Source organism: Agelaius phoeniceus, chromosome 2 (genome assembly GCF_051311805.1).
Source record: "Agelaius phoeniceus isolate bAgePho1 chromosome 2, bAgePho1.hap1, whole genome shotgun sequence".
Lineage (NCBI taxonomy): Eukaryota > Metazoa > Chordata > Aves > Passeriformes > Icteridae > Agelaius > Agelaius phoeniceus.
The window spans coordinates 63,268,783-63,294,991 of NC_135266.1; the positions used below are offsets into that span (position 1 = coordinate 63,268,783).

The 26,209-nt window shown below is 40.8% G+C and overlaps 1 long non-coding RNA gene across 2 annotated transcripts in view; it reads left to right on the plus strand.

Annotated features, from left to right (window-relative positions):
- LOC143693352 (uncharacterized) overlaps positions 1–19,199 on the plus strand; it is a 150,946-nt gene extending 131,747 nt beyond the window's left edge. For both annotated transcript variants that reach the window (XR_013180916.1, XR_013180915.1), the window contains one exon: positions 15,741–19,199. This is a non-coding gene — a long non-coding RNA (uncharacterized LOC143693352). The remainder of the gene's footprint in view (positions 1–15,740) is intronic.
- Positions 19,200–26,209: the final 7,010 nt, after the last annotated feature.

A 26,209-nucleotide genomic window follows, 5' to 3' on the forward strand; every position in this document is an offset into this window, starting at 1 on the left:
CTTGGACTCACTGAGTCGTGCAGCTGATTTTACAAAGTCCAAAATACAGACTCTATTTTGAGCCTTATCTGTTCTGTGTTTAGTGCCAAATGTTTGCAGCTTGCCTGTTCACTGAGCTTGCTGATATTTCCTTCTTCTCCACCCCCCTGGCCCCAGTTTGCTCCAGCTTTGAGGCTCCACAGCCTCCAACAGGGTGTCACATCCCATCAAGCTTTGGCCACTTTTATAAACTAGGGACTATTTATTTTACACATTTCATCCAGTGGTTCTTTTTCTTGGTTTTTCACTGGGTCCCACCCAACAGTCTCTCAATAACTCTTGTTTACAAAATTTGAAGTCCCACTGCTGACTTCTACTTTTGCTGTCTAGAGAGAAATCATTTTTCTACAAGTGATGAATATCAAATTCTGGCACTTACTGCAATTCAAACACAAATTCTATTCTTATGGCTGCCCCTCATGCCTTCCAGATGTCAAAGCTGTTCATTTTCTGTAACACTTAGTAGAGCTGGACAACCTTCACCTGACAGCTTGAATAAAATAGCTGTTTATTCTGAATAAAGTAGACATAGCTTGACAAAAGAGCCAAATTTCCTATTGTATAGAAAAAAATGATGGAAAAAACCCAAAGAAATCTTGAAGTGCTGGAGCCTGACTCTTAAATTAGACCCTTCACAGAATACAGATGCTCAGCCTCACAAGGATAAGGAAGCCAGCAATTAAATATTGAAAAAAAACCCAAAAAACCAACAAAACACACAAAAAAATCCCCAATCTACCTTTTAAAAGTAGCATCTGTTTTCCCTCATATGTTTTGATGGTACTGTTGGATGAAACATTTGTATGAAACTTAGCTGATATCAGGCCTCAGAGAAGGGTTAAAATACAGCCTAAATGTATAATGCATTTCCTTAATTTCTTTTTATTTTCATGCCTCATGCTTCTGTAGACTATTTTTCTTATTCTTATGTGGCAGATACAGGAGCACCACTCTCAATACTGACAAGAGAACATGTGTTAAATCTCCACATATTATTTTTGAGCATTATTTCTGACTTCTTCACAGAGGATAATTCTGGAGTGTGCCAGGGACTCTTGTATTTGAATTTCTTTAATCCATCCATGACTGTGGTCATTCATTCAAATCTGAGTGTTATTAAAAATTCTTAAAATCCTAAATTCATCTGGGCAAACATATTTCAGACACCCTAGTTGGCTGGCTGGGATGAACTCCAGATTTAGACTTGCTACCTCTATTAGATATAGGCATTAATCTGAATTTGCCCTATACTCTTTAAAAACTTGAATGTCACAGCAAGAACTTGTTTTTCTTCCCAGTCATCAGTTCCGGATTTAGACTAGTCATGGTAATCTTTCAAACCACATCCTCCAAATGGAGGTGCTCCTTTTTCTTCATTTCTTTTTGTCCAGATCCAATCAAGAACCCAATAGGAGGCATCACATAGGCATCTGTCTTAATATCTTTCCCCAGATTCTCCTCATCTGACCTTTGTTACTGTCTGAATCATCTTCTATGGCATTAAAGTGTAACTTCCTTCCTTCCTTGTCATTGGATATTTTGCATTGCATTAAAATTAATAGTCCCACAAACATCTCCTGCAGCTCTATTTGCTTCAGTTCACATACATCACCCTGTCACAGTGCAGCTTAAACCTTTGCAGCCACCATTCTGACCCTTTTGCTTAGCTCTTTGTGTGCTCCCTTATTTCACAGCTCAGCTGCCTTTTGTCACTGGGCTACTAACATATTTCTGCAGTCAGTGGGCATGCAAACTCATTACCGTGATCCTGGGTAGTTGCAAAATTATTTTAAATCTCCATTTGAAAGAATAAATTAATGCAGAAAGATTGTCTTATGAATAAGATCATTTATGTGCACTTCTATCAACTGACAAGAGAAAGGCCCATGTGAACCTCATGAGGTTCAACAAGGCCAACAATAGGGCCAACAATAGGTTGGGGTAACCCTCAGTATTGATGCAAGGTGAGGGAGGAAAGGACTGAGAGCAGCTCTGAGGGGGTGCTGGTAGATGGGAGGCTGGATGTGACCTGGCAATGTGCACTTGCAGCCCAGAAAGGCAATTCTGTCCAGGGCTGCAACAAAAGCAGCATGGTCAGTATATCGAGGGAGGGGATTCTGTCCCTCTGCTCTGCTCTGGTGAGACCCCCCTGGAGTACTGTGTCCAGTTCTGGAGTCTCCAGCACAGGAAAGACATGGACCTGTCCGAGTGAGTCCAGAGGCAGGCCATAAAGCTGATCAGAGGGATGGAACACCTCTCCCATGAAGACAGGCTGAGAGAATTGGGCTGTTCAACCTGGAGAAGAGATGACTCCAGTGAGATATTATTGCAGCCTACCAGTACCTAAAGGGCCTTTATAAGAAAGATGGGGACAGACCTTTTAGTAGGGCCTGTTGCCCTGTATCTTTTTTATAAGTAAGACATTTTTTATTTTAAGGGCAGTAAAACACAGGCACAGGTTGCCCAGAGAAGGAAGGAGTCAATGCCCTAGCCCTAGGGACAGGCTGGACAGGGCTCTGAACAACCTGATCTAGTTGTAGGTGTCCTTGCTCATTGCAAAGGGGTTAAAAGTCCCTTTCAACCTAAACTCTCTATGATTCTATATCTGTGCTTATTTCCTTTATCCCATTCCCCTGAGGACATAAGCCCACCTCTGGTGAAGTGAGAACGATGCCATGGACCAAAGCCTGACCTTCAGTCCAGTTTGCATTGCTACAACTGGAGTTACAAAATCTTATCAGCCAAGAATGGCATGGGTCTGAGTTGAAAAATGCAGATTTGCCTCTTTTAGTGTGTGGATGCTATCAGCTCCCCAAACACTCAAGTTTCAGGTCCAGAACAGCATCAACGCAGGTTTAACATTTTGCCTTTTCATTAAAACACCACCTTCTGCTGCCTTTCTGAGGGATGTGTGTGCCCCTGAGGGGAAGTAGCTGTCAGGCAATCCACCAAACAGCTTGCTCCTGCCTGTGAAAATGCAGAGAGGACCATCAGTTTGAAATATTCCTCACATTCTTTAAACAGCTGTCCCAAGTAGAGTGAAGTGAGGAGGAAGAGCCCTGCCTCACCGAAGGCAGGCTGTGCCTCTGTGTGGCTGTGCCCTTCTGCACTAAGGGGAAGAGGGAGTTTGAATGCAAAACATTAATGGCCTTGACTGAAAATTACTGACTGCTTTGATGAGAGGGAGCCCTGCAGGCTTCCACCTGACAGTCTCTGTGAGACTCCCAATTGTCAGGCTTGCACCAATTTTACCAAGACACTGAATGCAGCAGCTGAAGAGCAATGGCTTCTTCTGTCTTCTCCAGCTTCAGGCAGCTTAGCACCCGGTCTTAGCTGCTTGAGACCAAATACTGGTGTAGACAGATGCTCTCATGAGCACAGAAATGTGTAAGCTGCAGCATCTGGAAGGCATTTGTCAAAAAATTTTCTTCTACTTGTTCCTCTCCAAGTATTACTCACTTCCACTGCAAGCTTCCTTTGCTATACATTATTTAACTGTCTCTTCCAAACATATGCTCATCTCACTAAGTATGTAGAGTCCCTGAATTGAGAGTCATTTCTGCTGAGGCAGCAGCAAAAAACCGTTGTTTATCCCCATGGAGCCTGTCAAAAAGAAGCTCCAGGCACTGTGCTTTTACCTTGGACTACATTGATACAACAACTTCTTCCTGAAATACACTTTAGCTAGTTGTTTCTACAGCACCAGGAAACTTTACCATGTTACCAGTCCTCCCAAAATGTCATTTGTTGGGGCCTGAAAAGCAAGGATGAGAAAATATGAGGGAATTCTTCCCCTGGAAATTATTTCGGGTGTACCCTTAGGCTTCCCAACTGTGATTTTGTAGTGAAGGGCGTCCACAAAAAGTGGAAACAAGGGGAAAGATACTGAGAAATCTTCAAAAGATTTACCGAAGTCTGGCAGATACTGAAGTACTATGGGGTTTGTAAATGTCATGGCCCTATTGCACATTATTTAATATGTGCCAAATTTTTCCAAAACCGCTAGATACCACTGAAATCTCTTGCTACAGGTACTGGGCAGCAAAACTCCCTTTGCCATTTTCTCACCAATACCTTCAACTAAGTCTTATCTGCTCTGCAGTCCTTGCTTTTCATTACTACTGCTGCATTTGATCTTTTAGTCAACTGGCAGTAAATTATGTCTATTGCTCTCAGGAGTTTCTACTTGTTCCATGTGATCATTTTTGATTGCAGTGTTCTCCATGTTGTAAATGAAGCTCTCAGTAAAATATTCAGGCAGCATTTCTGCATAGGCACAAGCTATGCTTGCACTGGCTACCAAGAATTTCAGAGAGCAAATTAGAGTAGCCAACAAACCTGTCTGCATGTCTTGGCAACGTAGCCAGTTTTGTAGAGTGGCAGACATCTGGGGACAAAGGGTGGCATCCATCCTGCCACCACAGCCACAAAGCAGACAGCTGGGCTTGGTGAGGTGAAGGCTACTGCCGAATGAATTGATGAGAAAAGGCAGCCACATTTTGGAAAGTGCAGTAGTGTCTACTACCACAGCAAAGGAGTCATGCTCTCATACAGGCTGTATAATAGTACATAATGGCAGCTGTGGTTCAATTCATCTGCTACAAGATGGTACAAATACAGTTTTACACCCTGTTCCTCCACTGACAGGCATCTCTTGCCAGCTGCAGGGGCAGAGGGAATGGGACACATGTGGTCCTCTGTGCTCCCATAGCCACCAGTGACAATGGAGTCATTGCTGCATGGGCTGATCTCTTTCCCAATCATGGAGCAGGGGAATAAACTTTGCAGCAGTCCAGACTCTAAGTTCCCCAGCATGATGGCAGATGGCAAGCTTCCTTTTGACTTGGATTGAATCAAGCGGAGAGTAAAAATCCACAAAATTAATGTGGTGACATTTCACTCCCTATGGAAATCTGTAGGCACCAACATAGCCATTACCTACATCAGTCCAACAGTTTTAGCATTTCCTGCTGTATTGCAGTATCAGTGATGAAACTGGGTCCATCTGCAATCCAGCTGAAGTGTCAGCATCTTATTGGTTTTGGAGTTACAGACTTTCAATCCAATAACAACATAATGACTAATATCAACTCCTCCTGCTCAACCCTTGAATAATCATTTCTCTGGATGTGATTTTTTCCATGGGTTCAGTGTCATTAAAAGGTCACATCTGGGCAGGATGTAAAACATCATGACTGTTGACTCACTCAGTAGTTCCCCATTCTGTATTTACTGAAGCATTTCTGACTGCATGGTAGAAGCACTTGTCCCTATTAAATCGCTGCTTTTTTTTTTTCCAGAGACCACTTTTTCAATTTGTCAAGTGTATTTTGGAGTCTGAGGCTGTCTTACAGTCTCCAGCAACTTGTTTTACAGGCCAACTTAATATCTCTATTCTTCCCTCTACCAATAAAATAATCAGCAAAACATGTAACAGAAACAACACTGGGGTTGTTGTTTCAGCCCCAATTGTTGGAATCTCAGACTTCATTAAAGTTTTCCAAGACACTCTTCCTTTTGACAGCAAAGCATCAACAGTTTCTTTTTTTAGAAAGCTTGTCCACCCAGTGTTAGGCCAATGTTTTCCTAGTTCATGAAGTACACTGGTGTAAAACATTTTACTCCTGAGTATTCTACATTGACAGTTACTCAGTCTCTCCTTAGAGTTTCACCATTTCACTTTTTTCTTGTTGTGTTCCAGAGTTTTTTCCAAGAATTTAATTAGGCTAACTGTTTAGGTGTCTTGATTCTTCAATCTCTTTGCATTTTTTTTTCCAGCCAGGCCTTACCTATGTCTTTTTCCAGTCTTCTGTTGTCTCACTCAGTCTCCAGGAGCTGTCTCTGATAATGGACTCATCCAGGCATTGCAGTCTATTTGCTAAGCTGACAGAGACAAGGTCCATTAGACTTAGATCACATGAAAATATTTTTCTCAGCTAGCTATACCCAGGAGTTTCCCTTCCTCAGGTGAAAGGTGCTATCAAGATATCATGTTGCTAACTCTGCTAGCTACAAGCTCTTTGGGTGGACAGCACCTTCCCTCTCCTAAATGGTGGTTAGAGAGACAAGCTTAGAGGACAAAACAATCAGTTTATATTAATAACCTCAGCCTTGTGTGATGGGCTTGTGTCCACTCTGAAGAGGACAGACAACTTGGCAGGGGGAGAGGGAGTTACACTTGAAAATGTAACTAGGACAAAGGGATAAAGGGGATCATAGCTACTTGCACATAAATGTAAAATACAGCAAATAGTTTCACCCCCAGGAGGAGAAGAGACAGGCAAAACAATAAAAATTTAATCTTAAAGCTTTTTAAACAAATTAACATCTTGAAAAGAAGAGGAAAACATTACAAGCTTTGAATCTTGAAATGGACTTTATTCTGCAATAGTTTTGTCTGTTATTTAAGGAGAAAAAAAAAAAAGTTGCCATTTGACAGAGACTGCAGCTAATTTCAATCTCAATTTTTCAGGTTAGCTGAAGAGTGAAAAAAACAATTGTTTGCAAAGCTCCTGTCCTGGAGCCTTTGAAAATCACCCTCTAGAGACAACGATTACAGGAGTTATGGTGCAGAACAACATCATGGAAGTTTAAACCAGAACTGACCCAGTTTCAGGTCATTTGGGAAGATGTCATCAGAGCTTGTTTTTAAATGGGCCTAATAGCAGTTTCTGAAGCAGTAATGAATATAGGTTGGCCTTCTCTGCACCTCTTCACCTGGCACTATTAAGTATAATTATGCCTAGTGCTCATCATGCTGACAGCATCAAATGGCAGGTAGTTTTCCCGTTGTAGGTGACATCTCTAAAATGTCTTGTTGTGTGACTGTGCTACCAGGAAAGATAAGTAACTTTTACCTTCATTCACCATATTTCCATTCATGGATACCAGGATGTAATACCAGGAAATTCTTAGGCAATTAAAATCTTCCTTGGAGCTGAAACTCTCTGGTTCTTGGAACAGTTTATCTGTTGGAGAGCTCAGCAAATAGGTTGTTGCTTTCTTTAGACCTTGACTAATAAGAATAGATTACTCAAGTGATGAGTGAAAAGGTTAAGTATTTTTTTCCAATAATCGGGGATTAAATCATCTCTGAATACCATTGCTGTTCATGTAGTTCACACAGTTTGTTAGCACCACAAAGTACTAATAAGACCAGGTTGTAAGATTCACTTAGGTTCAGTCTAGTAAAGAAGTCATTCCTGGTTCCTGGAGCATCTTCTTCAAGTGTTGGCCATTCAGTGCCTTCAGTGGCCTCAGCTGCAGTCAGTCCACACACTTAGCAGAAACCACACCTTGACCATCCATGGAGCTGGTCTGTACAACAGCTGCCTTAACCACTTATTTTTCATCCCAACAGCAGAATGGAAAGAATAATCTCTGCAGGTGTGTATGTGCACACATAAACTCAAACCGTCCTAGAGTTTTAAGTGAAATCAAAGAGAAAATAGTTGTAAGCTGTGTGTTGTATTCTTTCTGACAAGCATTTTATTCAAAGCAGTGTAGAAGGCCAGGGATAGGACAGGAGTTCTCTTCACAATACTACAAAAGAGAGGAACTCTCTACTCAGCTAATGATGAGATCACCTCTTCACCGAAGAGCCTAAGTTTGGGTCCTTTTTCACAGCACCCAATGGTTTCCAGACCCCAGAGTGTCTGATCTCTGTCCTCAGCATCATCTAACATGGCTTTTCCAATCTCTGGGTTTGGGGTTGTTTGTTTTCTTTTTTTTTTTTTTTTTGTAAACAGACCTTAACCAGTTACAGAAGTAGCATTGAAGGCTAGAATAACTCAAAAAAATTGCTTTCATTAAGGTGTCTTTATACTCAGTGGACTTCCTGTGTAGGGAATGGATATCTTATTTTGATTTGAGTTCAGTATCAAAAGTGAGAAGTGCTGCCAAGACAATTCCCATGTGAGGTCTGTGCTTTTGAAATCAATCCCCTTTGACCTAGAAATGTGCCAGTTTCACAAAGCCTGATCACTCTGACTGCTTTCCTTCAGTTTTGCTTTAGAGGTGTACTGAATATTCCTATTATTAATACTAGGAAAACCTCATTGGGATTTCGGATGCTTTAATGTTTCTTGGAATTCATATGAAAGTAAAAGGAAGCAAACATTATAATATCTCAGTAGCAGATATATTGCATACAGATAGTGGGGAAAAATGCTCTGAATCTTGCTCCTTGAATATTTTTCTTCTTTTCTCAGTAATAAAGAATGAAAAGTTAGTAGCTCACTTGTGGGTGCCCAGCACCTTCCCTGTGCAGGCACACTGAGTAGTCAGGAACATTTCTTTTAAAGCCTTATCGGACGACTGCTTTTGAGGGACATATTCTTAATGCAGAAAGATCCTTCTGGGTTTTGCCTCTATTAATTTTACATGAGGCATTTTTGTTAGCCAGAATTAGATAGCACTACTTATTTATGAATAACCCGTGAAGGAATGCATGAGTCAATATGAGACATTTTCCCAGTCCCTGGTGCTGGCTATTCACAAATCAAGAACGGCATCTATGCAGAACAGTCACCAACAGAGATATTTCTGTGGTATGCTTGGATTAATTTACAATGAATTATCTTCCCAGATATATGAGTTGCCTTCCCTGAAGCATGTTTCTCCCATCCTTCCCCTATGGGGAATAAGTCATGATTATGGTGGAGTTTTTTAGCTGTGCACTTTGCGTGGCCTTGGTCTTCTACTCTTTTATTAAACAGTTCTAATACTTGTCCAAATAAGATTGTCTTTCACTGGCACCAAGGAGTTGGGAAAGTCTGGGTAGTATTTTCACTCTGTCCCCCCTGGTGCCCAAAGCCACCAGGACAAATAGCTTGTAGAAGAAACACATCAGCCCTTACAGAGAGACAGTAATTTCAGTATGCTGTAACCCTCTCAGAATCTCCAGAAGAAAATTTGTTTCTAATGTGTTTGCTGAAGCTCACTGACACTCTGTTCAGCCATCAGGCTGTTCATATTGTGTACAAGTGGTATATAGCCCACAGCAATGCAGATTCTAAAGTACAAGCATCTATATCTGACTTAGGTTAAATTTTTCACAGTATAATGCAGAAGGAGAATGCTGAATTATAATTTGTCAGAAGCTTTCCACAACTGGTAAAACACCAGGTGAAATTAGAAAGCAGAGTAACACATTCAGAGTACATGTATGGGCTGGAATGCATCCAGAGTAAATCAGTGTATGTAGGCAGTAAAACACAACAGGGATTTGTTTTGAATTGACATTTAAATTATGAAGCAGTTATTGTAATTAGTAGCAAGTCTAGTTTTTAAAGCACATTTTGTTAATTCATGGATATAACCATTAAAACAATGGGTACAAGCTTAATTGAATTTACCAGGATCACTACCAAAATTCATGTCCACAAAAATCTTACTTTCCCTAATTAGTAAGATACAGTTCATTAATATGGCTACTTTGTATGTGTAACTATATGAAGTGTATTACACATGTGTATCCCCTAGCCAAATACTTCAGCTCTCACTCAGCATTCCTGTAAGAATGTTCTGCTTTAGAAATTTGCAGGTTTGGTTTAGTACTTCTGCAGTGTGTATTCTGAGCACACTTAGTCATTTGGAGTACATGGAACTGGCACTGATCCCCTGGATCAATATGAAATTCGTACACAGCCAAGAGCAAGCACTGATCGTTCAAGAGATTCAATGGTTCTACTCATGGCAGCGAGTCCTTGCCTCATGAGAGATGCCTGAAGATGCTAAGAATTAAGATCTTTAAGATTTCAAACAACAAAATTAAGGCCTGTTTGTCCTTTGGGAGAAGGATTGAGGCAGTGTTCACCCTGCGTATTGAAAAGGGCTTAACTCAGGCTCAGAAGTTTATACAAACAAAACTGAAACCCCTTCTGTAAGAATAACAAGTAAAAAGCCCTGCTATTCTGTGTACAGAAGAATTACTACGCAAAATTTTGAATGCTCTAGTTATTTTGTTTGCTTAGCAATATTATGCACTCTAGTCTCCTCCTGGAATTAAATTTCAGCTTTTCCTTTCTCGTTCTGCAGAAGTCCACTTGTTTTTTCAGATGTGCTCCCTTTCCAGAATGTGATGCAAGTCCAATAGACACACAAGCCAACACTAGACAATCTGATTCCAGGAAATAATTAGATTTATTTTTAACAGACCATGTATCCTCTTAAATAATACAAGACCAAAAGTCCTAATAGTCTAGGCAAGAGAATCATAAAATCCTAAATAACTTGTATTGGGAGGGAGCTCTGGAGATATTTCTAATAGAAAATTGTCTCTGTGATTGTGGCACGTTGCTCAGAACCTTCTTCTATCAATTATTGAGTATGCCCAAGGATGGAGATGCTATTAATACCATTCATGTGGCTCCTGGATCACACTGTTTATATGGAGTGGTGCTCACAATGGAAACAATTCTTACTTCACAAACCATATAGTTATATTTGCAATCAAAAAACAGCTGGAAGAATATTAACGTTCCAGTTGAAGTAGATTTCCTGGATTTTTAAGTGCAGAAGGACAGCTGTGATCACACAGTCCAAAGTCCTGAGTAACATAAGCCGGAAGGCTGCCTTCAGACAGGCTGAAGTAGTGGTCAGGCACTCATAAATTCCCCTTCTGTGAAACTCTGGGATCACTCATACAGCAAGCTTTATGGTGTCAATCACAAAGTTTTAGTACCCACGTTCCACCTGCACAATCTTCTCCTTGTTTGTGGAGACCCCTTCATTTGTCTCTAACAGACAAGAGAGCTTCAAGGGCTCTCCACCCTGGCAATTATTTCAGGTTAAATTTTAGACCCTGTGAACTGGTTCTGAAGTTGTTATTCAAACTCAGTTTCAGCCAAAGAATGGTGTACAGGGTTAAAGGCTGTGAGATTGGCCCCTTTGTACTGTAACTGTAACTCAGGAAGCAGAAACAGGCTGTATCTGCATTTTAATGAGCTAAAAGACAAGAATTTCCAAATCTCAGCAGGTGCTGCTATCAGGAAGACTTTCAGAGAAGATCTAATCCTTTCTAGTTGCTGGGTAGCTGAGGTAAGGGGCCTGTTAACATCTTATTTCATCTCCTGCTGTGCTGAAAGATGTAGCTTTCTTCTCAAACAACATTTTTGTCTCTACACGGACTGAAACACATCTGCCATGGATCATGTAGTGATGAGGCACCTTTGCTCTGTTTCAGAGTGCTGGTTTGCTGTTAGGCTACGCAAGAGGCGTGAGCTGCTGCTTCGTGGCTGTACAGCTGTGCTGCCCTCGCACGGCCCAAAGCACCAGTTCTGTGCCTGCCTTGGGGACGTGTGCCAGGTGCACTTCTGCTCAGCTTCACCTCCTGCCAGCACTCCTGTGCTGCTTTTGAAAAGCACTTGACTGCAAACAAATGAAGATCAACCCATGCCTCCCCTGTATGTTGGCTTGTTTGCTGTCTTCTGTCCTTGGTTTTATTTGTAGGTTTCCAGCAAGGCATTCGGAGTCATGGTCAGTAATGGCTCTGGATTTTCAGTGTAATCTAAATTTAAATTTCAATGAGTCTGAAGTATTTAGCTCCCTCGCATACCTCTGTCTTTAGCTCCCTTGCATACTTCTGTCTTCTGGTTTTTGGTTGATGACTCTTGCTGAAAAGGCAGAAATTCTAAACTTCATCTGGTGCATATTTCTCTTTAACATAGCATCATAGGGTCATAGGAAAATCTGAGATGGAAGGGACCTTTAAGAGTCATTAGTACAACCCCCTACAACGAGTAGGCACATTTTCCTCTAGATCAGGTTGCTCAGAGCTGGCTCCAACCTCATCTTGAATGTTTCCAGGGACAGAATATTCATTCCTCTTTGAGTAACCCATGCCAGCGTTTCACCACTGTCATTGTAAAAAAAAAATCTTCCTTCTATCTACTGTAAATGTACCCTCTTTTAGTTTAAAGTCATTACCCCTTGTCCTATTGCAATAGGCCCTACTAAAAAGTTTGACCCTATCTTTCTTATAGGCCCCCTTTAGGTACTGAACTGCCCCTACAAAGTCACCCCAGAGCCTTCTCTTCTCCAGACTGAACAAGCCTAGCTCTCTCAGCCTGTCGTCACAGGAGAGGTGCTCCAGCACTCCAGTAGAGTCATAGAATAGTTCAGGTGGGAAAGGACTTTTAAAACAAAGGCTATATTTCAGTGCTATTCTTGGTACTGGTCTAACACCTCTCCTCACAAAGTTTCCACTTTCACACCACTCACGATGCTCAAATTTCACTTTGGGCTTTCCCTTTCCCTGCCAGGAACAAACTGAGTTAGGTCACCATGCTGCAGTCCCAATCTCCATTTGCTGCAGTCCTGCTTCTGGGCTGCTTGAAGAAAGCAGCTGCTTAGTACTATCCTGTGCTATCCTGTTCGTATCTCCTGGTTTGGAATGATTTATCTGATGTATTGCTATTGTTTCCTAATGGCACATCTTCCTAAAATAGGTTTCTAGTTCAAATCTAATGAGAACATCCTCTTCTATTCTATGAAAGTTCTTCTTTTTCTCTTTTTTTTTTTCTGTGCCAGATGGAAGTTTGAAGCTACTGTGGGGTCAATAACAGTCACAATGCTACATGTTTCCGGCTCATTACACTAATTAAGGATTTGTAATATGGCACAAAATAACTTCGGAGGAGGACAAAGAGACTCCCACTTGAAGAAGATCACAAGATATTTATTTTCTTTCCATCTGTGAATGAGACAGGGGTGGGGACATGTATTTTAGTGTGCTGGTTAAATTGAGGATATCCAAGGACAAAACACAATTGGCTGACATCCCATTCTTCTTGCCTTGCATCAGAAGCAGAAGAAAGATCTGGAAGAAAGTGGAAGAAGGAAGTTTGGCCAGGTCCTTCTTCTGCACGACTCTGCTCCAATTTGCCCAGGGGCTGGTGCAGGAACAATTACTGCCTGTCCTGCTGCCTGCTAGGCAGTCCCATATCCTGCTGAGGGATCCCATCTTTTAAGAGCAACTCAGGTGTATTGTACAAAGAAACTTCTTGAACAAGGTGCAAAAAGTATTTGCAGTCAGCTTTGCCTATAGAGCAGGAAAACAGAACCCCATGGTATTCAAGGTGAGACTTTTTGTGAACCCATTTTGCATGTCTCTCCAAAAACTGTGCCAAAGTGCCTTGTGGAAAGTTTCTCACACCAGGAAAGAAATATTAATAATGTTTCTTTCCTATATAAACATGTAATTAGTGGCATGCCAGCACCAGATAGATGTTAAAATTTTGTGAATAAAATATTAGGAAATAAAAATATTTTTTTAAGAATGTATTTTTAAAAGACTATTTTCTTAATATATTACAGCTCACTCTGGAAGTCTATGAGTCAGCTGCCTATGCTACATTTTCCCACATACAATCAGTATTACAGACAACAACAAAGCTGTGTCATTCAGTTTTCAATTTTGGTGAAGCTGCACAGGCAGAAGTTCTGCAGAACACATCCACACCCCAGGCCTGCAAAACTGGTTGGGGATCTCAGGAAAGTGAGCTTGCACATAAAATTCAGGCTGTTGCCCTCCTGAGAAGCTCTAGATCTCCCCTAATGCACAGAAGCTACAAGTAAAATCTCAATTATTTCAAGTATTTTATCATCTCAGAGGGAGTTTGCTTTGGGCAAGGTATTAAAAGGTTGTTATTTGCATAAGGAACTTGTCCATCAAGGGTTTATGAGCCATAAAGTATTTTGGTTTGTTAATCATCACTGCCAGCTTAATGGTCAAACTTACCTTTCACTCTGACCATTACATTTGCTTTGTACTGCAAAGCTCTTCTCACTGTTAAACATAACTCTTACTGGAGACAACGTTAGAAGCCTCATTTCTGCAAATTTTTTCAAATGCCTGCCTAATCTTCAGCATCCTTTCCAGTCAGTGAATTTTCCCTGTATTTTTCTGAATCAGGACAAAATCAAAACTTAGCACAATGCAGCATGCATTGACAAGTCTTTTGGAATACTACAGGAGGCACAGGTAAGGCCTACCAGGCTGTGCTGCTGCCATCCTCATTTCAGACATGCAATATTCAGTCTGTCCTAGAATGCATTTAGGAATAAGGATGGAGCTGAAGACTTTTGGGAGGTCCTAGGACAGGACTCACTCAGCCAAATTATCCCAGATGTGGGAGCTTTGAGGAGTTATGTGTACTGCATATCTCAGGAACCAACTTCATCATCTTCAGAGCAACAAAGTGGCCCATTAATTACAGATGAGCTTGGAACATTATAAAGTGTGATAAGCAAGATTTTCAAAATTGGATATTTCCTTATTCATGTCTGAGCATAGATTTGGTGTTTATAAAAGTGGTTTCCCCTTCAAAGGTACCTAAAACCCTGTGGAGCTGATGAAAATTACTCAGTTTCAGAAAAGATAGTTTATATTTTTAATACGATTTGCCTGAAATATTTTTTCTCCCAAATGAGCTTCAACTTCCTGCATTTTTGAAGGGTCATTAGAAACATCAAAATTTTCATCCTGTGGGAAATCCAGATATTAAGGTAGTTGCATTTATTTTTCTCTGAGTGTATCTCCATATACTTTTCCTTGTGAAAACGCTGAAAGCAGATTATTTCATGCAAGTATCAGTTATGTGTCCATTTTAAACTATAGCAAACTTTATGAAGATTTTAATTCAGACATCTTAGTCTCCCATTGTTCCTAAAAGTTTAGAATCATTTTGAAACTAGATCACCAATGAGGTTGTACTATGGATGGTCAAATAATTTGTATAAAATATTTGGTCTTGTTGGAATAGCCCAGCCAAGAAGAAAAAGTACCAAGGGATTTAGAGAACAAGGAAGTATCAGATCTAGTATTTTTGTGAGTCACCACAGGATCTCATACAAACACACAGAAATATTCAATTTATCATGTTATGGTATCAGCAACAACTACGTTTCGGTAGAAAACGTCTATATTTTAAAAAATCCCTTTCCATGAAATAAAATAGTTGGACAGGTCCTGAATATCACTTTTCTTTACTGTAAGAAAAAAGGTGAAATTTTACAGCCTCATAAGCAGAACAGCCAGAGGTAAAGGCTGCATAGCCAAGTAAGTTTTTGGAAGTATATCACTTATCTCACTGAAAGAGAGGTGAGACCTTGGTTTAAATTTATTTTTCTTATGGTTCAAACAAATCTAGCATGCTGCTTATCCAATCTTTAGGAAAACTTGTATGAATTTCTAAAATTCAGTATTGAAGGTGAGATGACCTAATTACTCTTTTATAATAACAAAAGGCTTTTACAAATGCTAGATGACATTAACCTGTCTTTATTATTAGACCCTGTCAACTCAAAGCTGAGTACAATGGTAGTACAAAGAACAAAGGACTCTTTGCTGGTTGTTATTTTATGATGTAGCTTTTGGAGGAGGAAGGCTTTTGGGTGGCATTTTTCTTAAACTGCACTGTAGTTAGAAACAGCTTTTAAGCTTTATACGTGTCTTTTCAATAACTGGCTCAGTTTTGTATATGAAATCTGACTATTGGGCTTGTTTTCTCCTGTAATGGACAAAACTAAAATGCTTGGCAGAATGACAGCATGTCAAGAAACACCAGAATCAGAAAGTGGTCAAGAAATACTACAGCAAAATGCCACTCAAATTTAGCCAAAAGGTATTATAAATCCTGACTTGTGCTATCATGTTTCTGTCACCTCCTCATTCACTGAATCTTTCTCTTTCTTCACAGGAGAAATAGCATCTGCACGGTACTGAAAGGAGAAGACACCCAGATAAGATGAGATACACAAGTAATTGTGCAAGCTGTGTCAGCCCAACTCTTTTCTCCTACTCATGGAACAAACACATAACCAGCAAAACCAAATCATCAGAGGAAAACAAAACCTCAGACATGAGACAGAAGATGATTTGTACCTGTGTCTGGCAGGGAGCTGATGGAGGCAACAGAGCCTGGCTGAGCTGAAAGGCAGCAGCTGCCTGCTGTGGGAACAAGAGCTGCTTACTCCTTAGGACTCTGAGTCAGAGCATTTATTCTCTAGTCTTAAGTATACATGTGTGCTTCCACAGGGGAGTTCCTGTGAACTGGCTGTATACAAGAAAAATAATGTTTATTTTGTTTTTTGCCCTGAGACTTGAATGGAGAAACAAGTTCTTAATACAACATTTTTTACCTTGCTGAGCACAAGCAACATCTACCAAAAACAGACATAACCTCACACAAACAGAGAATATGGACAGCAAGGGATCTTCTGAGGGTACAGAGGAATATTCTATGTTTCCTTTCTAGAAAAGAGCTTTCACTCAACTTTTCAACTATGTATGGATGGGGGTTATTTTTTGCTTCATTGAAGGAATTAAAAAGCCATGTGAAAAAATACAACACTGACATCTTGGAGGAGACAAAAAGGACCTGGTCCTCTTGAGTGTGACACACAGGGAAAGCCAGTGGCTACTCATGGATCATTACTTGTGAGTTTGTCCTACCAATTTATCAAAGTTAGATACTGTCTTTGCAGACTTCACCAATATTTACCTCAACTCACTGATCACTCTTTCTAATGTCATATATCACATATATATGGCAATATTTTTTCTGTTACCTACCTGGAAAACTACATTTTCTAACATAGAGGAATAATGAATTATGATTAAAAGCAAACCAACAAACAAATACAGCAAAAGACCAAAAAAATAAAAAAAAAACACCCATAGCTAATAAAACATGGCTTTTTGTTAATACCATTAGATACAAACAAAGTTTCAAACAAGCATTGAGTAGCACTTGCAAAAATGGCATCATTTTATGTCTAAGTTAAAAGATAGTAGTTGGTCTCAACATGGCAATCATTACAAATATACATTACAAATATACAGTGAGAGCTGTAGTGGTTATTTGTTCATGCAAATTTTGGAAAGGCATGCAATCTGAAAATGTAGTTCTTTTTCCAGAATCACCTTCAGAGGCAATAAAAATGCTGAATGATACCCATGCAGTTTATGAATACACTTCACACACATACTGTTGTTCACACAGATGAACCCAAACTTTACTCAAGAGAATTTACTAAGAATAGGGCTGAATTTCTATGACACATATTTAGCTGTGGCTAAAAATGCTAAATACTGGAATCTATATCTTCTGGCTAGATTTTAATAAGCATTTTAGATTGGGAAAACAAGTGGAACCCTCTACCATGTAGTTGTTCCATTGACATGGAGCGGCTTGACTGACAAAGCTGTAGACACATCCTGACACCTGTCAATCATAAGTAGCCCATCTGGACCCTGTTCTATTTATTCCTATTCAGTAAAGAGATACTGCACAGGAGGCAGCTGGCAGGCTGCAGAAAACTCTCCCTTCTCCCTTCATTTCTGTGCCTCTGCCTGCAAAAGGCAGGATATGGCTGTAAGGACCCAGTTTATCTTCTATGTGAGACCAGAATACGGCTGAGGTAGTTCTGGCTTAACTGTGCAGAATCTGGTGGGGCTATGATGACTGTCCTTGCAGGTGGGGCACACCATAGCAGGCAATGTCAAGCAGGAGATGAAGGTCTGTCTCTCATTTTGACTTTTCCCCAGGTAGCTTCACCACACAGTCCCCCTAATCAGAACAGAAAGCAAAGAGAATGTGGTTCACCACTGGGAACAACCAAGTAAAAAAATATATATAATAGAGAAAGTCCCTGGATATTATGCATGTTATATGGCAGTTTGCGTGCAATTTTAAGTTTATAGAAGAACACAGCTTAGAGGGGAGAAGCACACACAAGCACATCTCTAATCTTTTTGGAACCAGAACCACAGGTCACATGGCCAAGCTGCCATTTTAAGACTTATGTCATGCACAATATCAAAGTGATGGCCTGGGAAAGCCTCTGGGCTGCCAGCTTTGTTACTGGTTACCATGAACTGAACCCTTTGCATGTGGGCTTACAAACTGTGATCAGAGAAGCTAAGCAGCCCAAGGGAGGGACAGGGGGACATTCAAATTGCTCCAGGGCTTCAAAGTGAAACCCTGTGGGTGCCCAGGTCCTGCTGCTGTAGTGCCCAGTGCACCTGACCATGACAGAGACAGCAATACATGCAGAAATGGGAGAGCTTATGCCTTCTTAATTTTGCCTTGACTTTTCAGTTCTTCACGTATATTCACACTGCTTTTGAAGTCTTTTGTAAAAGACAAAGGATAAAAATACAATCCTTTGATAAGGTATGAGGTGTTTGAGAAGGCATTTTCCTTTCTTTCTTTCTTTGCAAGAGAGTTATCATCCTCTTTCCAGAATTCAGTTTTGCTGCTACAAAACTACATGGACAGTGAAAAACTTTTTATTCGCCCTTTTTTCTCATGTAAACTAAATTAATTTGAAAACTTCACTTCTTTTTCAATCCATTCAAGCCCAGAACTGCCAAAAGCAATGGGTCTATGGGTTTAACAAGCTGGTCTACAGCTGCTGCAAAAACTACAGTCTCTGCAGGAGCAGCTTGGGCAGTTACAAAGCCTTACCTGAAAAGGATGCACATCTGACAAGGGTGAACTGTTCCCCTGGCCTGGCACCTTTTGTCACTCCAAATGGCCTGGGCACACACATCCTGGCAACCTGAATGACCACCTCAAAAGACCACCTCAAAAAAAATGTCCATCTGTGAGAAAAAGATTTGTAAGGAATTCTCAAAACCTGACTGAAAGCCCACACAGTCTTGTACATCTGTATGCAAACTCTGAGATAAGGTGTGCTGACTTAGGAGGGCCATGGAATAGAGATGACATTGCTGAGAGAGAGATTGAACTAGAAACGAGTTTCAACAAGTTTCAAAATATGGTCTTGCAAAAAGATCAGATATTTTAGAGAATTAGAACTGTGAAAGATGCATTGTAGCAGGACCATGTGGGGTAAAGATATAGGTGGTTTGTGTTAGAAGTATTATCAGGATTGTGTGGCAAAAGCTGAGAGGCTGAAAAACATTTATAAGTTATTGTAACCGGGAAATAGGTTGGCTTCTGATAGAATGGCGTTGAGTTTTATGTCTCTTATGTCTCACCCTTCATTGAGACTGATAACGGAATAAAAGCTTTAAAAACACCTCTCAATTGCCCCATCTATGTAAAAGCTGGGAAAGCCAACATCCAACTCAGGACATGTTCCAAATATCCAGGATATTTGCTGGTGAATATCCCAGCTCTTTGATCACATGGTGTAGAAAGGCAGAATAGAAGTTCCCCAGGTTTGTATCACTGAGAAATGAAGAATGCAATTCCTCTAGTTTAAATTTCAGTGATTGCTACTCCTTCTTCTTGTCCTCAACATCTGTCTTTGGACAAGGAAAATTTTGTTCTGGAGGTACCTTCTCCTTTCTACTGGCCATAGGGAGATGCCAGGGTGACAAGTTCAGATAAAGATGTATCAAACCCCTAGATGACACACACACAGCCTGTGCACATACAGGGCTGTATAAGAGCTATCAAATAATGGGGGTTTTCACATGGACCAATGTGAAACTTCAGGGGATACTACTTCTGTTCTGCCATCCTCATGCCCCCAACTTCCTTTCCCCACAATCTGATCTGAGAAAAACCAAAGGTGGACATATGGGGAGGGTTGCCCCAGGGACAGGATGGGCTTCTGGATAAGGCAGTTGCATCCCATGCACAAATCCCTGCCCTTCTGATCACCATTCCATTTTAGCACACAGATGTGTGTTTTCTACTCCCCAAGAAGGATTCTGGGCCCTTCTCAAATAATTTCTAAAGACTAACACAGCACATACAGAACATCTCTGAACCAGAACAGAGCCACAAAATATTTTTGGAGACTGAGATTCTACAGGCTAGCAGAAGCCTCCGGGTCAGTCTCAAATATGCAATGAAAATCACTGATCTGAACCATAATCTGCTGTTGCCTGTCCTACTCTGCCACTTCAGGCTCTGCAAGAACATTTGTGTTTCAGCAAACACTCCAAATCATTGTTCATTCTGTTTTGTTTGGCACAGCAGTGCTCATTCTCACAGGCAAAAAAAAAAGGAAATAACTCTGAAAACACATGGCCTGGTGACAGGCATGGCACAGCAATGTAGTAACAGCAAGCCGCTGAGCACTGGGGTGAGCTGGTGCCAGTGCCAGCAGCAGGACCAAGCCCTGCCACTCCCCCCCAGCACACACTGCCACAGTCAGGGGTTATTTATCTCACAACTCAAGCAAACTCTAAACTGTAAAAGCACAAATGTGCTTGATTTTTGTTATTACTTTTGACTTCAGCAGATGTCTTGTAGACAGGAGCTGTCTCCTTAATATTCCTGTGGAACAGTTTTCAGCTATAGCTGTAGGCAGTCCTTTACAGAACAATTTCACAACCCTGCATCATGTTCTGTTTAATTAGGGCATAAGTCTGCAGTGTTTTAGAACTGATAGCTCATTAAAATAGCATCTTAGCCATTGACATTCTATCTGAGAATTAATAGCAGAAAAAACTGTAAGAGAGAGAGTAAATCAAGCAATGTCGTAAACATTAAAACAAAACAAACGAAAGACAAAACCAAAAAAAGTATGAGTGATAAATTGGCTGAAATCATCCTTTTATCAGGCTCTAAATGAGACCTTGCAAATGGCAGGCTGTTCCACTCATTTTTTATTAGTGAAGAGGGCAAATCATCATGTGTAGGAGAAAAACTTTGCCACAGAGACGGAGGACCTTAGTGTTTCTGCTTTCCACCCATCACGTGTAATTTGGGTGCTTGTGGGATTTTCTGGACAGATTCACTTCCATAGTCTCATCTGGTGACTATCTGTTGCACTACAGAAACAACTGCAGCAAGGATGAGGGATACTAGCTGCTGAATATTAAACATTAGCTGGACAATCAACTTACAGCTCCCATCTGTCACCAGGGCACAGATTCCAGTCACCAACAGACACATTGGTCCAGTGGAAAGCTGGAGTGTCAAAGCTTAGTGAGTATCTTCATGTATCCAGGCACTTCATCCACCTTTTCCCAAAAAAACCTCTTGTGTGTAGTAAGATGAGGGATGTATGCAGTGTTAGGAAAGGCCAAGAAAGAACAGATATTCATTGCTCTGGGGTAATGGTTAGTGGAACTTAAGCTGCATGTGGGTACTAGGAACCTCATCATCAGAGCCTTCCCCACCATTCAAACACCTGACAAGCCTTCAATGTGAGCAAGCCTGCTTGAAAAGGCTGCTGATGCTGGAGGCTCCATCTGTTGCTCATTTGCAGCACATATTTTCAGGATACTGGGAATGCCACTCTCCCACCTTTTCATACTCTCACTCTGCTTTGCACCGGTAAGATTTCAGATGAACATTTGTTGCTTAGCCCAGAGGGGAATATGACAACACACCTGTCGTGCTTTTCCCCTGCCAACATCCCCTCTCTACTGACAGAAAACAGAGCTGCTGCTGTCCTATTGTCTGGAAAGGCAAAATCCCATGGGATTATTTTCCCCATTGTTTTCAGAAGTAGGTGTTTTTTCCCCTCTGCTGCTTCTTCATCAGTACTTAAATCCCATGCCTTTAACCAATATTGTGCCATGACTTTTCTGACTGTGTTGTAATTTACCCTTCCTCTCTGTTTCAGCCATAAATAATTTCCATCTCCCCCTGCTCCACTTGGATATGATTGTGTCAAGTAGGACACATGAAGTACCAGGTACCATCAGCTACAAGGATTGCAGTGAAAGCAGGGAAGGCAGATCATAAGTCCAAAGGCACATGGGACAAAAAGTCCAGAAGTGTCCAAGGACTTTGTTAGGCATTTCCACTATGGAATGCCCAGCCTGTGGTGATCATGGCTGGCTGCCCACAGTACAAGCCCTCCACTATTTCTTTAAAGGCTTGTTTATCCTTTAGTGCATAGCAAGAGACTACACTCTACAGGGTGAACTTTCACTGTGATGTGGTGTTGGTGTCAGCACCACTCCAGTTTTCACACTCCAAGATGGCTGGTTGACATTCATTTAATTTGGGATGTGTGAAAAAATTTGGCATCAGTTCTTGGTATGATTTTGTGGTCCGGGAGAACAATTCCCAAGTTCAAGTGGAGTAAATTAGACTGCTATCCTTGCTCCCCTGCTCTGCAGGATGTGGATTTCTGAATCTCACCTCACCATAAACAGGCATGAGTGAATGCCGTGATGTAAATGAGAGGAGCAGACTGAGTCCCTCCATGGCCTCAAGACATGGTGGGAGTAGGAGGCAGGTCAAAGCACATTTAAGCCATTGCCCCATACAGCATTCGTCTTGACAGCTCTGAGTCACACCTTTTCTCCCCCCTGGAACATTTGGTACTCTGGGACATGGAGCAAGAGGCAAGTTGTGACTCTGAGACAGAAGAGACACAGAAACTCTGCAAGACAGTCACAGAAGAAGGTGGTAACAGGAATATTACCACCTGATACTAGATAGAGCTGATACTTGACATTATTACAAGATATTTTTAAAGACAGAAGGTGTCAATTGCTGTAAAGTCAGTATAAATAAAATGACTAGTGAGAGAAAATCCAAATAATTCAAAAAGCATCATGCTCAATATTTGTTTAATTAAATTGAGGTAAAAAACAGTTCAAAATATGAAGCAAGCCATAATCCTGAGTATCAGAAACCAAAGGAAACAAAGGAAAAGGAAAGTTATTTAAAAACTGTCGGAAAAGAATGCAGATTTGTTCTTGAAATTGCTGCAAATAATCGTTAAAGAAAAATAAGTTTCTGTCTGGTTAATTATCTGTCTTGCATAAATACTCTGGAAGAGCCCTAGGGTATTACCAGTTTATCACAAAAAATTGCTGCTCATATACAAACATCTCAAGTTTATTTGAAAAGGCAATGTAACTTTCCAAGAGTTGCATATTTGTTTTTGCACGTGCAAATTAACAACAAGAAACACAGTCTTTGCAAGTGTATCCTTTCTTAACAGAAATCCACAATGATAACATTTTTAATAAATGCAGTTCACATTACCATAATGATGTTTGTCCAGCAATACCTTGGGAATTATAGTTAGATTTAGCATTAATTAATTTAGTGCAATTGTCATGTGTTATTGACATATTTTACATCCTCTGATGGATCTGAATTACCCTAAGATAATGGAAAAATTTTCTGTGCATGAATTTTTAAAATGTCTTTCAAATATTACAAAGCATACAACAAAGAAAAACAACCTCATGGGAGCATCAGCATGCAAAATGGAATTCCTAGTTCATGATCTGCACCTATGTTTCCTGACTAGTAATTTGAAATTTTAAAATAAATTGAATGCGACAATAGCCAGATCTTTGTCTCATGGTTATAACAGGTCATTAAGATCTAGGTTTTAAAGTTCATGTCCTATAAAAAGGCTGCCTGGAAATGAAGGAAATTAAGGTTGTGATCAGTTTTTAATAACTCACAGAGAAACTAGTACAGTGAACATCTTTTGAAGCTTGGTAGTTTTGTGCAGCTAACACAAATACAAATATCTTAGGTTTAGCTATCAAAGAGGGAAAGGCATTGATTCAGCCACACAGGAGGTACAAGCAGTTAGGAGAAGAAATTAGTCAATGGAAAAAACCCCATAAATATCAGGGATAAAGCAGCTGACTGTGAAGACTCAAAGAATAAGCTGCCAAATTGCCACTAGCAACACATGAGCAAAGACCAAATATCACAGGCAAATATATTGCAATGCTTGGCAGCAGGGGTCGTTTATCTCTCTTTTTTAATTTGACGTATTCCAGACCCAAGTCTGCAGCAATTCATCCTTTCATTTTTAAACCTTGTTTCCCTTACTGCTTGCAGCTCTCGTAGCTTGGGACAGAAAGGGCAGCAAGTGGGACAAGGAGCAGTTTCATGCTGGAGGCAAGGTGTTGAATGTCCAGGCTGCAGAGCACACAGAGAAAATCCTCCTGTTTTGGAGTTTATTTATTGAACTATTGAAGACAAACTGCCTTTTCATGCTTGTCCACAGAAGGGGAAAACAGATGAGACAGTGAAGCTGAGCAAATACCTGTTTAGACATGCCCCTGTGGAAGGTGTTTCATAAGGGTGGTTACAGTCACTAACCAGAGGCACACCATCCCTTCATCTGGATAACAAACAGGGAGGTTTTGAAGGAAAATCACATTCTCCCTCTGTTGCCATGACAGCCTTATGAAAAATATAACAAAAGATAACCAACAAACTCAGGATGTGAAATTCCAATGAAGTCAGGATATTGTTTGATAGACTAGCTCAGTAATTCAATAAGAGCCACTTCTTCAAAATTCATACATACATAGACCATTGTTAGTGTGAAGGAAATGCATCAGAGAGAAGTGCTGCCTGCTCCAGTTCAGTGTTCATGGAAAACAGTGAGAGAGAGGGATTAGAAACAAGGCTTTTTGAGGTAGTCTTCCTTTTCTTGACCATAGAAATTTTCGGAGTCCTTCTTGAATGTGTCATTCTGTCACCCTGACTAGATTTCTGTCTGATTTTTCACATTTTAATACCCGTAGTGCTAGATAGACTTTACTCTCCCTCAAAATTACCAGCTATTAAACACCAATTTTTTAGTACTCAGAACAAGAACCCAATAGGAGGTCAAATACTTTTCTCTCTACAGAAAATCAGTGCAGAGAAGTGGCTACTTAGAGCCAGGACACAAGAAAACGTCTGCCTTTAAAGTACTTAGATGGAGTGGGACCTTCATCCTACTGCCAGATTGAAAAACCTCTGCCACCTGACTTCCAACTGTGCCTTGTATTTGATAAAGTTCATAGCACTTAGAGCTTTAATTCTTGTTCAAGTGAGCCCAGGCCTACGCAGCCCAGGAACTGAGCCAGTGGCACGTATTCAGGAGGAGAGGTAAGGGACACTCTTTCCTTTCCCAGGGCTCTCTTTGAACCCTACAGGGTGAAGGCAGAAATTAACCCGCTGGGACTTCAGCTGTAGCCTAGTAGCATGATATCTCACATGGTAGTCAAAAGAAGCAGCAACAATGTGTCTCATCATCCTGAGGGAAGACCCTGAATGTCATTCCATCTTCTAAAGAATGATGGTTATGAATGAAGATGGTTAAGAATGAACCTTCAGGTTAATCAGACCTGTAGCTACTGCTTTGACTGAAGGACTTCCCTGAAACTTTAGGTCAGATGTCTGAGCTCCAGACAAATGTACAGTTTCAAGCAAGTTTTCTGTCAGGATGACAATTTCCAGGCATTCTGCAATGAGGGAACATGCTGCTATATTGACTGTTTTCCTCACACATCTTAATCTGTGTCTGTAAAACTCATTATGATGGGCCAGAGAAGAATCTGTGCTCCATGTAACCCTCTGTGGATCAGAATGACCACAACCACCTGCCACTCAGTCTTCGTGTCCCACCTCCGTGACACTCAGACAAAATTATTCCTCTTTGTGAATGCTTTCACAGTGCAAAGTATCTGGAAAGCTGCAAATTCAGCCAGGCTGAGTGGTCTTGCTACAGCATGAAGCTAAAAGTTTGTGCAGCCGGTCACAGAGAGTGGCACAAAGGAAGTTCTGGAGAGGTAAAGCTGTAATACTTGGGTAGGGTTATATCTCATACCTGCAACTTGTGGAAAAGGTTGTGAATCATCCTCAGCAGCAACATCTTGCCATTGTCTTAAAGAGAACTCTGGCACTGTCTGGAGCAGAGACATGAAGCAAGGTGACATGAAATGCTGTCAGGCCCCTCGTGTGCAGCACAGAACCAGTGAACTTGCTTTGCTGGATTTTGCTCCTAGGATCTGGTGTGAAGTTAGATGACACAGAACACCACCTGCAGCCAAAGCTGTCTTTCACATGCTCTACAGCCCTGCAGCCACTCTGCACCCTGGTGGGACAATACTCAGTAACTTTGAGAAACACAACACTATTGGTGGAGTTCTTTTAGAGGCTGATTTTGCAAGCTTTTGGCAGCTAGCTGTTACCACTTTGGCCAAAGCCTGTAAACAATTGAGGCAAGACCTATTACTTTTGCAACTGTGTGTGCTTCAAGCTGCTACAAACAGCTGATCTTTTCTTCAGTTCCCATTAGTCTGCCAATTATTACAGACCTGAACTCTAGAGCACGTGGAGGACTCTGGGATTTCTCTTTGCAGTTTGATGCCTCCTGGTATCTGTCCAGGAGTGTGAATCGTGAAGGATAAATTAAAGACAAGACCAGGAAACATGAAAGAAAAACTATACTCAGACAAAAGTGTCTATACCATCCC